Source organism: Stenella coeruleoalba (assembly GCF_951394435.1).
Source record: "Stenella coeruleoalba genome assembly, chromosome: 1".
NCBI lineage: Eukaryota > Metazoa > Chordata > Mammalia > Artiodactyla > Delphinidae > Stenella > Stenella coeruleoalba.
Window position 1 is genome coordinate 159,041,786 of NC_137169.1, and position 15,239 is coordinate 159,057,024.

Sequence of the window (15,239 nt, forward strand, 5' to 3'; positions counted from 1 at the left end):
TTGACCATTGTCACTACTATTCCAATTAAAATGGCAGTGCTATGAGGGCAGGGCATTTCCTTTTTTGCCAGTACTGAGCGTCCGCGGTCTGGTGCCTAGCATAGGCTAAATACACGGGAACAGAAGCCGGGATTCCGGCTGTCGTATTTAATGAGGAATTACAGTCTTATTATTGGCAGGGGGGGGGGGGGTGGCGGCGGCGGCGGCGGCGGTGTGTGTCACGGTACGTCAAGGGCAGGAGTCGAACCTGCCACACCAGGCCCCGAGGGGTCTCGCCGGGTCTCCAGTTCGGGCTGGTGGGGGTGGCCGTGGGCAGTGGAAGACGCGCGTGCGTGCGTGAGAGCGGGCGAGTCCACGGGGTGGGCTGCGCTCGCCGGGACTGTTTCAGCCCGGCCGCCGGCTAGTTGCTCGCCTCACGCCGGCCCGAGTTGGCGGCAGCGCTGGAGGCCCCGGGCCTGTGACCCCAAAGAGGGAGCCGGGGGCCGGACGGGAGTGCGTCGGCGGCGGCTTAGACCCAGGCCAGGCCCTCTCCCCTCAGCCTCCCGCCTGCCTGTCTGCCCCGCCCCCGCCGGCGGCGCCGCGCCCCTCCGCCAACCGCCAGACTAGTACGTTGCGGGGGCCGTGCGCGAAGACATCCGGGAGAAGCTGGAGCTGAGGCTGGAGTCGCCCGTGGGGACCGAGCCCGCCGTCTACCCGTGGCCGCTGACGGTCTACGTGAGTGCCGCCCGTCTCCTCCTCCCGGACCCCCGCCTCTCTTCCCCCACGGCGCGTGCTGAGCCCACCGAGAAACGGAGCTCGAGTCGCCAGACCCTGTTTGGAGCCCCCCTTCCCGCCCCGCCGTGATTCTCCGCGGCAGTTTCCAGCCCCCGCCCGCAGGGTGGGCAGAGGGGAGCCGGCGCCGGCCGGGGCCCGAACTCGGCCGCGCGAGGGGCGCCCGAGCCGGTCTGCGGTTGGCTCTGCAGGGCTGGGGACCCCGGTCACCCCGGGCCTGGACTGCCGGCGTTCTTGCCCGTACTTTAGGATCTGACATGTAGGGTTCCTTTTTTTTTCGGTACGCGGGCCTCTCATTGTTGTGGCCTCTCCCGTTGCGGAGCACAGGCTCCGGACGCGCAGACTCAGTGGCCATGGCTCACGGGCCCAGCCGCTCCGCGGCATGTGGGATCTTCCCGGACCGGGGCACGAACCCGAGTCCCATGTATGGGCAGGTGGACTGTCAACCACTGCGCCACCAGGGAAGCCCATGTAGGGTTTCTTTTTCCTGGTAGTTTATTCTTAGTGCTGTCTACGTGCTTAGTTTTTTTTATTTTTGAGGACACCCTTTCCTCCCACTCACCAGTTTTTTGTGTTTTTGTTTTGTTTTGTTTTAGTTAGGCATTTTGTCCCTCTGATCTTGAGTGGGTGGGCTGGCAGGACACTTGGAGAGGAGGCATTCTGTCCCCTGATCTTGAGTGGCCTTTGGAAAATGACACGCCAGACGGAAATTTACACAGGCGTCCGGTGATTCCAGAAATGCAGGGTGTCCGGCTAGGTGGGCGCCCGGCCTCTCGTCCCCCGTGGCGGCGTGGTGCGCGTGTTCCTTGTCTCAGGGTTTACGCTTGGGCCCCGCAGCCCACCTTCTGGAGGGAAAGCGCAGCGGGCGCCTTGTGCTGGCGCCTTTGGGGCGCCCTTCCGTGCGCTCGGCTTGCGGGGGGACTGGCCTCCACGGGACCCAGCAGGGAAGCCCGCGCGACCCGCCCTCCTCGCGGGCTCCGTGTGTGTCCGTTTGTGGAAACTGTCGCGGCCGGGGACGGAGTCGGAAAGCTGGGACCGCCCGGGGGCCTAAGTTGGCTCTGGACCCCGGTTCTCCGCAGTTATCTGAGGTCCGAGGGTTTCCAGCCCGCCACTGGGCACTGGCGCTGCACTGGCGCTTTCTATTTTTGCTCTTCCTGTGCTCGGAGGCGCGGCAGAGCCTGGGCTCTGGCTTTTCCGGTTGGGTAACTCCGGGTGGCCGGGGTGGGCGGCCTGAGCAGTGGGGAGGGCGGGGAGACAGCCCAGGGGAGGGAAACTGAAAGTGGGGAGAACTCCAGGTGATACATTTCCCTTGCCTCCCCGCCCCTCTTACTGCACTTGTCCTGTACGGGTTGGCTGGCCCTGGCCAGCGCATTTTTCAAAATGTAATAATTGGTTTATCCTTAGTAGCCGTGAAACATAGTTCACCCCTCCCCTCTCCCCTCATCACCTTGCTTTACTCTTCTCCCGTGGGGTTTGGTGTGACCTTTGGGTTTGGGCCACTATTCCCTCTGTGAGCCTGCCCCGTGCTGTGCAGAGGAGGCCGGGTGCCTGGGAGGCTCACCCGGGTGAGATCTGGGAGGAGGGCCGCCTGCTGTGTTCTAGCGGGCTGTCTCCTCACGTGGGACTTGAGGGTCTGCGACGGCCTCCAGAGTGCCCTCGGGGGCCCATGTGCAGAATCCTGCGACCGCTCTTGGCTTTAGAATGTTCCACGTGTGTGACCGTGGCCCTGGCATCTCGCTGCATTGTGCCTTAAAATCCTTAGCTGTGTAGCCACTGCCTGGGCCACACGCCATTATATCTGCTTGGACCTGGGGCGGCCGGGCTGGCAGCAGCACAAAAGGCTGTTTGATACATAGGGGTGGTGCTCCCCGCTCTCCGTCCTGTCCTTCCTGCGAGAGGCGAGCATGTATCATTTTCTTCTGTATTGTTTCAGATTATATGTATGTATATATTACTGTAGTGTATTAGTATAAAATCTATCGTAGGGTTCTACAGAGAAACAGACCCAGTGATGTCTGTGTATATGAGATTAATTTAAGCAGCTGAGTCACACGACTTCAGGCTGGCAAGTCTGAAATATGCAGGACAGGCCAAGAGAGGCAGACCCAGGGAAGAGTTGATGTTGTAGCTCAAGTCTAAAGGCAGTCTGGAGGCAGAATTTTATATATACACATACAGATTAACTCCATATAATATAGTACAGAGGGGTCCTGTGTAGTTTACCCAACTTTCTCCAATGGTGACATCGCACGTAACTGTAATAGCAAAACCAGAAAATGGACATCGGCATAATCTACAGACTTTATTCACTGTGAATGTATGGTCACGTGTATGGACACATGCATTCTTGTAACCTCCACCTCAGACAAGACATAGATCGGTTTCATCACGACAATATTTTTATCCCTCTTAAATACATAAATACAGATATCCTGGAGATGGCAAGTGTTGTGAACTTAGGGAAGTAGTGTACTAAGGTATTCATCAGAGAAGAGCTGGAGTCCAGTCTAGGTTGTCATCATCACTTCCTGATGTGAATCCCAATTACTACTTTGGTTTTTTTTCTAGTATTAACAAATTCCTGACATGAGGTGGATCTTTGACTTACTCTAGTGCACAGACATGTGCCGGGCCAGCTCCTGGGTCTCTCTTTGTTTTGAGGTTGGTGGGACATCAACACCAGACTGAAGGTTGCCCAGATCTCCCCCAAACCGAGATTACCCCCCAACCCCTGTTTTGAACCACATCAAATGTATTTATTTAATACTTTGACTCATGCTTTTGGTTTTGATCTTCTTTTGAAAGATTGTTTTTCTCTTTTTCCCTTCTCTTCACATAGGAGGAAAAGACACGTAGAGTTACATCCAGAGAACAGTAAGAATAATAAACCTTTTTGTTCTGTGCAATATGTAATCTTGATGACTGAAATTACTTTTCTGAAATCTTTTAAAAAGAAGAACTTTAGGGCTTCCCTGGTGGCGCAGTGGTTGAGAGTCCAACTGCCGATGCAGGGGACACGGGTTCGTGCCCCGGTCCGGGAAGATCCCACATGCCGCGGAGCGGCTAGGCCCGTGAGCCATGGCCGCTGGGCCTGCACGTCCGGAGCCTGTGCTCCGCAGTGGGAGAGGCCACAGCAGTGAGAGGCCCGGGTACCACAAACACACACACACACACACACACACACACACACACACACACACAAGAACTTTATAGTGAGTTGTCAGCGTGACCATAGATAGCTTAAGGATGCTGGGTTTGCAGTCAGGTTATTAACCTTGTGATTCAGGTAAAATTGTCTTACAAAGAGTGAATTGGGGGCAACTGGCAGTTATCAGAACTAGATCTAAAGGTTGTATTAAATATTAAATGTTGAGGTAATATGTGCCTTTCAGGGCTCCTGAGATGAAGATTGATTTTTTGGGGGGGAGGGGGTGGGTAGGAAGGAAGACCTTTTGAAAACTGCCTGTATGGGAGGAGTCTATGAAAGTCATCCTTAGGGTGTGTGATTTTGCTTGACAGAGTTGCTGGACCGCTCCCTGCAGAAGAACCGGGAAGAGTAAGACCAGGAACACACGTGGAAGAAGAAGAAAGAGATGATAAAGTAAAGCCTGGTCACCTCCAGGTTTGTCACTTCCACCTTAATCTCAGAACCCATTTGGTTTTAGGAAGGGGGGTCAGGGTGTGGGCAGCATGTAGGAACAGAATGACGTTCACTAATGATCAGAATGACCTTGGATTTAGCTAAAATGCTCTTCAAACTCATTTTTCTGCTGGTTCTCTATGTGGAAGGTGTGTTATGTGGCTCTGGTGATAGTAAATCAGCGGTAGGCCTGGAAGCCAGCTGGAGCTCTGCTACTTGATCAGTCAGTCACAGAGCTTCAGTCTGTCCCGTCTCCTGCCTGTCTCCTGCCCATGAGGTCTTTGTGAAGATCTCTTTTCAAACACATGAGGTGCTAAAGTGCTCTAGTATCGTCCAGGTATAAAGTTGCATTCTTAACTGAGATCAGACCAGTTCCTTCTCCAGACCTCCAGCTCCTTTGTAAAATCAGAGTTTCAGGTTCTATGAAATACAGATGTACCCACTGAACCCCCATGGGAGGGGGTAGGAGAAGGGATTGGGAATCTGATGCTGGAAGATTTACCATTAGACAGCACTGCCCCATATGACAAAGGGCTAACATTGGTCGGGCACAGGTGGTAGAACAGTATCACGTCCCTTTTGTTTTTATTAAAACGTTGATTAGAAGTTTCAGCTCAGCAGAGGGGCAGCACCCTGGGCAGGCACTGGGCCTCCACCATCTATGGCTCCTCCCCTCCAGCACCCAGGCTAGGTACTCAGTTCCCAGCAGCCCAGAGGGCAGGAACAGAGCTCTGCCAGGCTGGCCTTCCAAGAGGGCAAGTGTAAGCAGCACAGCCAGGAATATGAGCGACAGGCTTTGCTGGGTTGTCGAGAAGGAGGGCGACATCTGGCTCGGCATGGCTGGAGTCAGCTCTGGCCTCCTCCCCTCGAAAACGGGCACTGGGCCCCTGGTCTCAGGCTCACACAGGCCTCCAAAGCCCTTACCTCAGGATGGCCCTCAGACCCTACATCCAGCCATCCTGCCGCCCCAAACACCAGCAGGTCGAGCACCACTCAGAGAAGGGGGCCTTTAAAGGGCTTTAGGAAATCTTAGAATCCAGATATGGAAGCTACTGTGTTTCACTTGTAGCTGAGAACTCTGCTCCCAGAGCACAGGATGGCCGAGGGGGGTGAGATGGGAGGGTCTCGCTGTGACCCCCAGGCACTGCTGGTCTTTTCAGCCACATGCCTGCATTCCTTAGAAATACATTTCATTAACAGCGAAACGGAACACCCTGAGAAACAGGAGGAATTATTGGTTCATTTCAACCCTTAGCAACACGGAGTTTTCACCACCGTGTGTGTATTTCCTCTGCTCTCTGCCATGCGCTGGAACTTACCTTTGGGCGAAACGTTCCTCAGCTGTCCACGGCACCCGACACACTTGGCGACTCCTCCTGACCCGGGAGCGCCCTGGGCCCCAGGGACAGGGTCCCTCCTTCCTAACCACCCCCTTGTGCTCAGGCGGGTCAGCCCCCAGCCCTGGGGACTCAGCGTCCCGTCGGAAGTGACTGCGAGTCAGGCTCCCCACCGACCCCTCCCCCTTGGTCTCCCTTCCGCCAGGGTCGCTTCGTGCGCGGTGCCAGTCGGCCCCTCGTCAGGGGGGAGGAGACGCGGGCAGACTCTGCTCCACTGACCTGCAGGTGCCTGTCCGGGACGTGGTCGGAACAGCCGGTAGGTGTCAGGGAAGACCCTAGGGCGGCGCCATCCCGCACCCTCACGACGCCCTGCTGCTCCGTGTGGAGCCCGCGGCCCGGGGGGCAAGAGGCGCGACGGGGGTGGGAAAGAGACGGGGCCACGGGAAGCCCACCCCGGGCCGGGGCGCAGAGGCAGGAGGCAGCGAGGAGGGCCGGCCCAGCCGCGAAGCCCGTGCCTCCGTCCCACCCGTGCCCGAGGGTCCCTCAGACCTCCCTGCTGGCCCCTGGGCTCGGGGTGGGTGACGGGTGCGCGGAAGAAGCTGTCCCGCTCGAGCCGGTCGGAGAGGCCAGCCAAGGGGTTGTGCCTGTTCCCGGCGTGGGATGAGCACCAGGGCGTGAGGGTGTGGAGCCGTCCGGCCGCAGGTCACAGGCTTTGCCTGTTGGAAGGGAGGGCTGCGATGGGACTGTGCCGACGGAAGGGGAGGATGGAGCCGCCAACAGTCCCCGTTTGCCAGGCAGAGCTTCATTGCGGACCTTGTTCTCAGCAGCTGTGCGCAACAGGGACACCCAGGCCTGGCGAGTCTGCGCCCCACCCAGGGCCTCTGGGTTCCTGCGCCGCAGCCCTGGCATCTCCTGCTGAGAAACCCCAGAGACCGTGCGCCTTCCCCCGAGCCCACCGCCCCGATGTAGAGCCCAAGGGGGTTGGGGGCTTCACCCCAAACTTGAGAAAGCCACACCTGGGGGCCGGGGCACAAGCGGGGGTCCCACCTTCCCCGCAGGAGCAGACCCCGCGGAGGGTCTATCTTTTGGAAATAAATTTAGACTAACAGGTTTTACACACAGAATCTTAGAGCTGGGAAAAGTCCTTTGTGTCATTCATGTAGCTCCTTAAGATTTTTTTTTAATGAGAGGATGGATTTCCTTGAGCACGAATGAATTTCTAGAAATGGGTCCCTGGATCCCAAGGACTGTTTTGGGGAAGAAAGATGAATCTATTCTGTGAACGCCTTATAGAACTTATTCTATATTGTAGTTGTCTCTGGAAACACATGTACCGTTGATCTTCGTAGCAGCCCTTAACATCCTCAAGAGAAGCTCTCATTTCCCCATTAGTACTTGTTATAGGCTGAATATTTGGGTCCCCCAAGCATTCACATGTTGACACCCTACCTCCAATGTGAAGGTATTAGAAGGTGGGTCTTTTGGGAGATGATTAGGATTTGATGAGGTCATCGGGATGGAGCCCTCGTGATGAGATTCTTAGCCTTGTGAGAATCATGAGAGAGCTGGATTTTTCTCTCTGCTCTCTGCCCTGTGAGCACACAATGAAAAGTGGACAGTCTGCCACCCGGAAGAGAGTCCTCACCAGAAGGCGATGATCCCGGCACCTAGATCTCAGACTTCCAGCCTCCAGGACTGAGAATTACATTTTTGTTGTTTATAAGCCCCCACCCCGCCCCATTTATGGAACTTTGTGACAAGAGCCCAAACTGACTTAGCACTCTTTTCTTCAGATAAATGGAAGAATTTGTGCAGCCATCGATTTTATGATACAATTTCCCAAATAACCAATATTCTCTCTGTACACTCTGATTTCTCAACTTTTTTATTTATCAAAATTGTTATTAAAAAAGCTTCCATATTTTTTCCTAATAAATTGTTTCCAGTCCAAGTTATCACTATAATGGTTCTATGATATTAATAATTTGAGCCCTAATACCCTGCTTAAAATAATCATTCATTTGTCTTATGAATAAGTTCAGGGTTCAAATGCAAAAGTTTTAAAAGGATATACTGTGTAAAACATCTATGTCATCCCTCTGAAGGCAAGAAGGAGGGAAGAAAGGAAGGAGGGAAGAAGGAAGGAAGGAAGGTAGGAAGGAAGGAAAAAACAATGAAATTGCCCTCAGTTTAGCTGCCACTTCCTAAGGGAAGCCCTTTCCAACTCCAGACCCCCAGGCATCACAAATAAGCTCTCATGGGACACTGTCCATACTGTTTGTTGCACGTCATGTTTCCTGAAAAGCTGATTCTGAGACAAGGAGAGACTTTCAGGAAGTTTCTTGGGGTGTGTTTTTTGGGATAAAACATAGAATTACCGTATGACTCAGCAATTTCACTCCTAAATCATTAAAAACAAACACTCAAACAAATCTGCGTACACACGTGTTTATAGCAGCACTATTCACAATAGAAGAATCATGGAAATAACCCAAATGTCCATCATTGGATGAATGAATAAACAAATTGTGGCATATACCTACAGTGCAATAGTAATTCAGTCATAAAAAGGAATGGAGCAATTAAATATCAAACATGACCAAAAACATTTTTTTAAGGAATGGAATACTAATACATATTACAGTGTGGATGACTCTCAGAAACATCATGCTAAAATGAAAGATGGGAGACACAAAGATCATACGTTGTATGATTCCATTTATCTAAAATATCCAGAATAAGTAAATCCATAGAGAAAGAAAGCAGATTGGTGGTCTCCAGGGCCTGGTAGAGAGAGCGAAGTAGTATCTTCTCAATGGGTACAGAGTTTCCTTTTTGGGGTGATAAAAATGTCTGGGGGGGAAAAGTTTTTAATTGGAAAATGATTGATTAAAAACAAGTCTGTGCGGTATTTCTTGATACTGCCTTTCCCAGTTTTGACAGTAAATGGTCAAGTACACAGTAAATGGTCAAGTACAACAGCCATGGTTTGAGAAAGAAATGATGACCAGGGCTCAGAACACTCATTCGGGGACGAGCGTGAGGGTCACCCCACGAAGTAAGCCATCCATTTTCGCAGAGATATTATCCAAGGATGAGGGAATTGAGAATGGATAGCACAGGAGGGAGACAATGACTATCAGTTGTGGCCTTGAGGCCACCTACAGTAACACAGGCTATAGTTCGACCCATTGACCCTCCTTTCCCTAGTAGTTCATCTCAATTCACCCTCTCCCCTAAAAAACGATCCATGGAAACTGTGAAAGAGTTGTTTCCAGAACTTATGCAAAGACGTTGATCCAAGTAAAGGCAACAAAAGCAAAAATAAACAAGGAGGCTACATCCAACTAAAAAGCACAACAAAGGAAACCAACAACAAAATGAAAAGGCAGCCTACCAAATGGGAGAAAATTTTTATAAATCATATATCCTATAAGGGGTTAGTATTCAAATTATATGAAGAACTCATAGAAAAAATATCCAACTAAGAAATGGACAGAGGTTCTGAATGGACATTTTTACCGAGAAGATACAGAGATGGCCAGCAGATAGTTAAAAAGGCACCCAAAATCACTAATCAGCAGAGAAATCAAACCACAAAGAGATGTCACCTCATACCTGTTAGACTGGCTAATATCAAAAAGACATGAACTAACAAGTGTTGGCAAGGGTTTGGAGAAAAGGGAAGCCTTGTGCACTGTTGGTAGGAATGTGAATTGTTGCAGCCACTATGGAAAACAGTATGGAGGTCCTCAAAAAATTAAAAATAGAACTGTCATATGATCCAGCAATTCCACTACTTGGTATTTGTATGAAGGAAAGAGAAACTCTTAATTCAAAATGAAATCTGTACTCCCATATTCACTGCAGAATTATTTACAGTAGCCAAGACTTGGAAACCCCTGTGTTCATCAATGTATAAATGGATAAAGGACATTAGGCATAATATGCCAAATTATTTATATATATATATAATTCAGCCATGAGAAAGAAGCAAATCATGCCATTTGTGGCAACATGAATGGACCATGAGGGCGTTATGCTAGGTAAAATATGTCAGACAGAGAAAGAAAAAACCTGTAAGATCTCACTTTATATGGAATTTTAAAAAAAGCTCATAGATACATAGACTGGTGTTTACCATAGGCAGGGGGTGGAGGGTGGGTGAAATGGGTAAAGGTGGTCAATATGTACAAACTGCCAGTGATAAAATAAATAAGTCCTGGGGATGTGACTATAGTTAATAAGACCGTATTGCATATTTAAAAGTTATTATAAAACACTGGCTATCCTTATAGCTTATTTATTTTATTCATAGTAGTTTGTGCCTCTTAATTCCCTCCCCTACCCCTATCTTGCCCCTCCCCCCTTTCCTCTACCCACTGGTAACCACTGCTTTGATGTCTATATCTGTGAGTTCATTTCCTTTCTGTTACATTTATTTATTTTTTAGATTCCACATATGAATGATAACATACTGTATTTGTCTTTCTCTGTTTGACTTATTTCACTAAGCATAATAGTGTTGCAGCAAAAATAGAAATGAAGTTTTTCCTCTCCTGAAAATAAGGAAAGTAAAGGGGACAGTGAACAGGCTAGAGAAGACACATAAACTGGCCTGAAAGGGTTAATCGATCCTAGTTTTATTTAAACTGTTACTAATCTGTAGTGTCTGTAACTAGATTTATCTTTCATAAAGCTAAATTACATTCTGTTCCTATCACTCCCTAGCTGTCTATGTAAATTACATCCTGAATCTGGTGCTTAAGCTCCCTGCACTCTCTTGTAGCAAATCACCCTGTGTAGCTGTTTGCATTTCAGGAAGCAGATGGCAGGCAGGTAACACAGAGGCAAATGAGCCCAATTACTGTTCCCCCGGACCCAATTACCGGACTGCCTGACGCCAGCGATGCCGGTTTTGATATAATTCAAGAAGAAGAAGAATGCAGGACCTTTACCACTTTGATCCTTATTACCACTCCCTGGACTGCGGTGGCCGCCCGAGGGGCCCGGAGGCCAGCGGGGGCCTCCAGGCGTGTGTGGGCATCTTGTCTACAGCCAGCGTCCCCAAGGCCTCGCTCGGCCCATAATCACTCAGTGAAGCTGCGCCGCGACAGCGTGGCCGACTTCTTCTGGCACTGTGAGGACCTCTGTGCGCTGCAGGACTCGGTGCCTCTGCCCGCCCGTTCGCGCCTCCCTGCGGGAGGGCCTGCTGAACTTCAATGCTGACCGCCTCCGCGGGGTGGACTGGGTGCCGCCCCTGAGCACCCTCTGTCCCCGATCTGTATCTGGAGCTTCTTCCAGCCATGGCTTGGCAAGATGGGTTTGTACTTCCGGCTTCCAGAGGCCCTCATGTCGGCGCTGTGAATCAGGGTTTTAGATGGTGCAAGGTGGAGGGTGGGCACTAGAACTGGTGCCCAGTGCCCGGGTGTGCGTGTGCTAGACGGGCATGTTCTAGGTCTCAGTGTTTTCATCTGTAGAATGGGCTGAACAGGACTCACTCTCTGTGGCCGTTACAGGGTTGCACCGTGTTAATGCTTGTAGACTCTACAACGTAGAACACTTAGCACAGTTTGGAGCATCGTTAATTGTTGCACAGATGTTACATGGTCTGTTGAACGACTTTGCCTGATACACGCCAAAGCGATTAGGAAACTGGTGTATCCCAGCTTCATTTCCTTTCCATTAAAACAGGGCTCAGCGAAAAAAAATCTTTTTTTCAATAGTCGTATCATATAGCAAAAAGAGCACCGGTGTGAAGGCAGCTTAGGGTTTGAATTCCAGGGCTTATGCTCTCTGTGGCCTGGGCAGGTTACTTTTGAACTGCAATCCCCACACTTGTAAAATGACTTTAAAAACCACTCTTTCTGTGGGTTCTTAGAATTAATTAAGCAGGTTATGTGTGTAAAGTATCCTGGCACTTGAATGAGTTGTCAGAACGAAGGGCTGCTGGAGACGATGCTTCTGCCCTAGGTAAGCTCCCCTTCTACTGGGCGACAGGTAAACACAAGCACAGTAGTCAGTGCTCTAGAAGAAGTGAGTTCTGGTGCTACAGAGCACAGAATCTTTTTTTTTAATTTAATTATTATTTTATATTGGAGGATAGTTGATTTACAATATTGTGTTAGTTTCAGGTGTACAGCAAAGTGATTCAGTTTTACATATACCCATTCTTTTTCAGATTCTTTTCCCATACAGGTTGTTAGAGGATATGGAGTAGAGTTCCCTGTGCTATGCAGTAGGTCCTTGTTGATTGATTACCTTTTTTATATATAGTCGTGTGTATATGTTAATGCCAAACTCGTAATGTATCCCTCCCCGCCATCTTTCCCCTTTGCAGAGCACAGAAACTTGGAAGGGAAAGTTCAGGGTAGGATTCTAGGGGAAGTGCCGTCCTTTCTAAGGATATGTAGAAGCTCCTGGGGTGGCAGGAGAAAGCAGTGTGTGTTGAAGTTTGAAAAATGTAAGAAAATATGGCAAAACTAATGTACAGGACTGGAACTCAGGGTTTGGGAAAGAAATGAGAGTTGATACTGAAAACCTAGTGGGGCCCAACAGAAAGGCGCCTTGTTTGTCCTGTCAGAAGTTTGGATGTTTATCCTGAAGGCTGCGGGAAACACCAAAGAACAGTGAAATGGAATTCTGGTTTAGAGGCTCACTTGGACCTCCATGTGGAAGGCAGTTGATTGGGTGCAGGGTGAATTGGAATCTAAGGGTCCCCCTTAAGTTATAAAAGGTGGGACCGGGTTTTGCAGATCTGAGAATGGGTGGGGCCTGGTGACCAGTTAGAAAAGGCAGGGCAGCAAGCGTGGGTGACAGTTTACAGCTGCATCTTTTTGTGAGATACAGAGCACAGTAGAAAGGGATTTGGGGTGGCGAGAGGATCTTACTTTATCTTCAGTGCTTTAGAGGGGCCTGGTAGACAGGTCTGGGCCCAAGGTTCAGATCTGTGCTCTTTGGGAGGACAGGTGTTTGAAGGCATGGTAGAGACTTAGGTTATCCACAAGAATATCCAAAGAATCATAGGTCTGAGGGTTTTTTAAGTGGGTATATTGAGGATGTTTATAAGCTGAAAGAAAGTAGCTAGCAGAGGAAGGGTGTGAAGATCTAGGAGAGGAAATGATTGTTCATTTGCTTTCAAAAAGCTGAATACTTATCGTGTGCCTGGCCGTTTTCTAGCGTCTGTGGTTCTCACCATGTGTTACCTCTCCTGCAAGGACAGTTCAACTCATCCTCTGGTGAAGAGAAGTCAGATTATTCTTTGCATCCCATTCAGGTGTAGGAACTCTTCTGTACCTCTGAATGGACTTTACTTAACCAGTGTAATAAGTTAGAAATCAAAAGGGGACCTTAAAGACCACAGTACTTAATTTTGCCTAATATTTTACATTGACTGTAAGAAAAATTTATTGTAGAGCCCATTCTCTTCAGAGTTCCTTCACTGAACTTTCTTTATGTCTTGCATCCAGTGGGTCTAGCTTGTAGATTTTGGCCTCCTCCTAAATTTGCTTCTTCATCCATATTACATTTTGCCCGGACTATGGCAGAAGCTCCTGGGTGGTTTCGCGGCCTCTGGACTCAGTTCCTCTAAGGTCATCTGCCTACTCGGGTTGAGTGATCTTCTAATATGAAAAGCTATGTGTAAAATAATGCTGCTAATGGCTTGCCCACACAGAGTTAGTGCATACTAGCCGCCCAGCGTGTGCTCTGCACAGAGGCGTGTAGTCTGAACTGTGCTTTGCCAAGCCTCCTGGGGCTCTTTGGCCCTGAGGAAGGGGAGCTTTTTGGGGTCACTCCCTTTACCTAATCGGTCCTTCAGCCTCGGGGCACCTTTTTCTAGTCAGCGGAGGCACCGTTACTCAGCCAGTGGTAGTCCCAGGCCTCATCACCTGTGGGATACAAGCCTTGCTCTCTCCCAGGCTTGATTCGACCAACATCTCTATTTTCTCTCCCTTCTCACACTTGGACCCCTGGCGTTTAGTTATCCCCACCTGCAGTATTTACAGTGCCCAGCAGGTGTCAGGCTTGAGTGTCTTTGCACAGGTGCTCCCCGTGCAGTTAATGCACCTCCTACTCCAACTCTGCATAGCCTCATTTTTCTTGATTTTACTTCAGGGTTATCATGAAGCCCTCACTTAGATATAAGTTTTGGCCTCCATAGGAAACTCTGTGCATAAAGGTTATGGTTCTTTATCTCATGTGATTGAAATTTTGAGTTTATATATCTTCCTCCTTAATGAGGCTTTAAGGGCAGGAGTCATTTCTAATCAGCACAGAATAGATGCTTTTTTTTTCTTTTTAGATGCTTTTTACGGTGATAAAATGTATGGTTTAAATGACTCATTTTACAATAATTTTGCTTTAGGTTCTGATAGAAATAAAGTTTCCAGAAGTTGTGTTCCTGCAATAAGAAATAAAGATGTGACCTTCCAGTTGTGTAAAGCTCTTAAATGCTGTGTAAGTGCATCGGGTGCCTACGGAACCTGGAGCTAAATGGGCTAGTTCTGAGAGAGACTTAACTACGTTAACAAAGGTAAGCCTTCATTGTGTCCTGCCAACATTTGATAGCTGCTTTTGGGCAAACTAAACGGGTAAAATTTTAAACTGTTCCTCCCCATTAAAGGGATTGAATAAATCGGCCACTTTGGGGCACCTGTGTCTTGCAAATTGTCCAATTGGAGATGGAGGTTTAGAAAGTGAGTTTCAGTCTTGTTTAAGTCTCTTCCCCTCAGACTGGTCTCGTGATTTCCTACACACCATGTCTGTCTACATTTTCCTGTCTGCCTTTTCTTGGTGTTGTTCATGCCTGGATTGTCTCTTGTACCTGCTCAAACCTTGGTCCATTCTCATTTGTACCATGGAATTTTGTCATGCCGGATACTGTCAGAACTAATTTTACTTAAGTTTGTGTTAAGGTGCAAAGCACACATTTTATATATTTTCTGTTTTTTGTGTTTGTTTATATTTTTATGGTTTCTCTTCAAAAATATTATGAGAAGGGAAATAACAAGATGTAAAGAGCAAAAAAGTCATCATTCTCTTTAAGTTGTTAGAACATCTATCTGCAATCATAATGCACTGTGGTATGTGTTAAAATAGGAAATATATGTCATGTCCCGTAGGAGCAGCAAATTCAGTGGTATTAGTGGGGGTGTGTCATGGAAGTAATCACAAAGCAGGTGACTGTTGGTTGGGGTCCTGAAACATTAGTGTGTGTTCCCTGTGTCCAGTAGTGGTCTGGAGGGGTCAGGAAGCCTGCCTTTCAATTTGAGGGAACAGAGGGTTTGAGGTCCTCTCTGTTCTGTTGCTCTAGTATACTGCATAGCAGCTAATAAAATACTGGATTTATAGTTGACATTTACATCGCTGATTTATCATCAAGATTGGTATGTATCATTGGAAATGAAAATAGGAAGAGTCTTATGCTTTTTAGGTTTTTCCTTTTTTTCCTATGTCTCAGAATGCTCTTTGACGGGGAACTTTTTATTCTC

The 15,239-nt window shown here is 48.9% G+C and overlaps 1 long non-coding RNA gene across 1 annotated transcript; it reads left to right on the forward strand.

Annotated features, from left to right (window-relative positions):
* Positions 1-306: 306 nt before the first annotated feature.
* On the forward strand, positions 307-14,660 carry LOC307198489. The gene is made up of 4 exons (XR_013831638.1): positions 307-714; positions 4,291-4,393; positions 5,954-6,064; positions 14,114-14,660. It is a non-coding gene; the product is annotated as an uncharacterized lncRNA (long non-coding RNA).
* Positions 14,661-15,239: the final 579 nt, after the last annotated feature.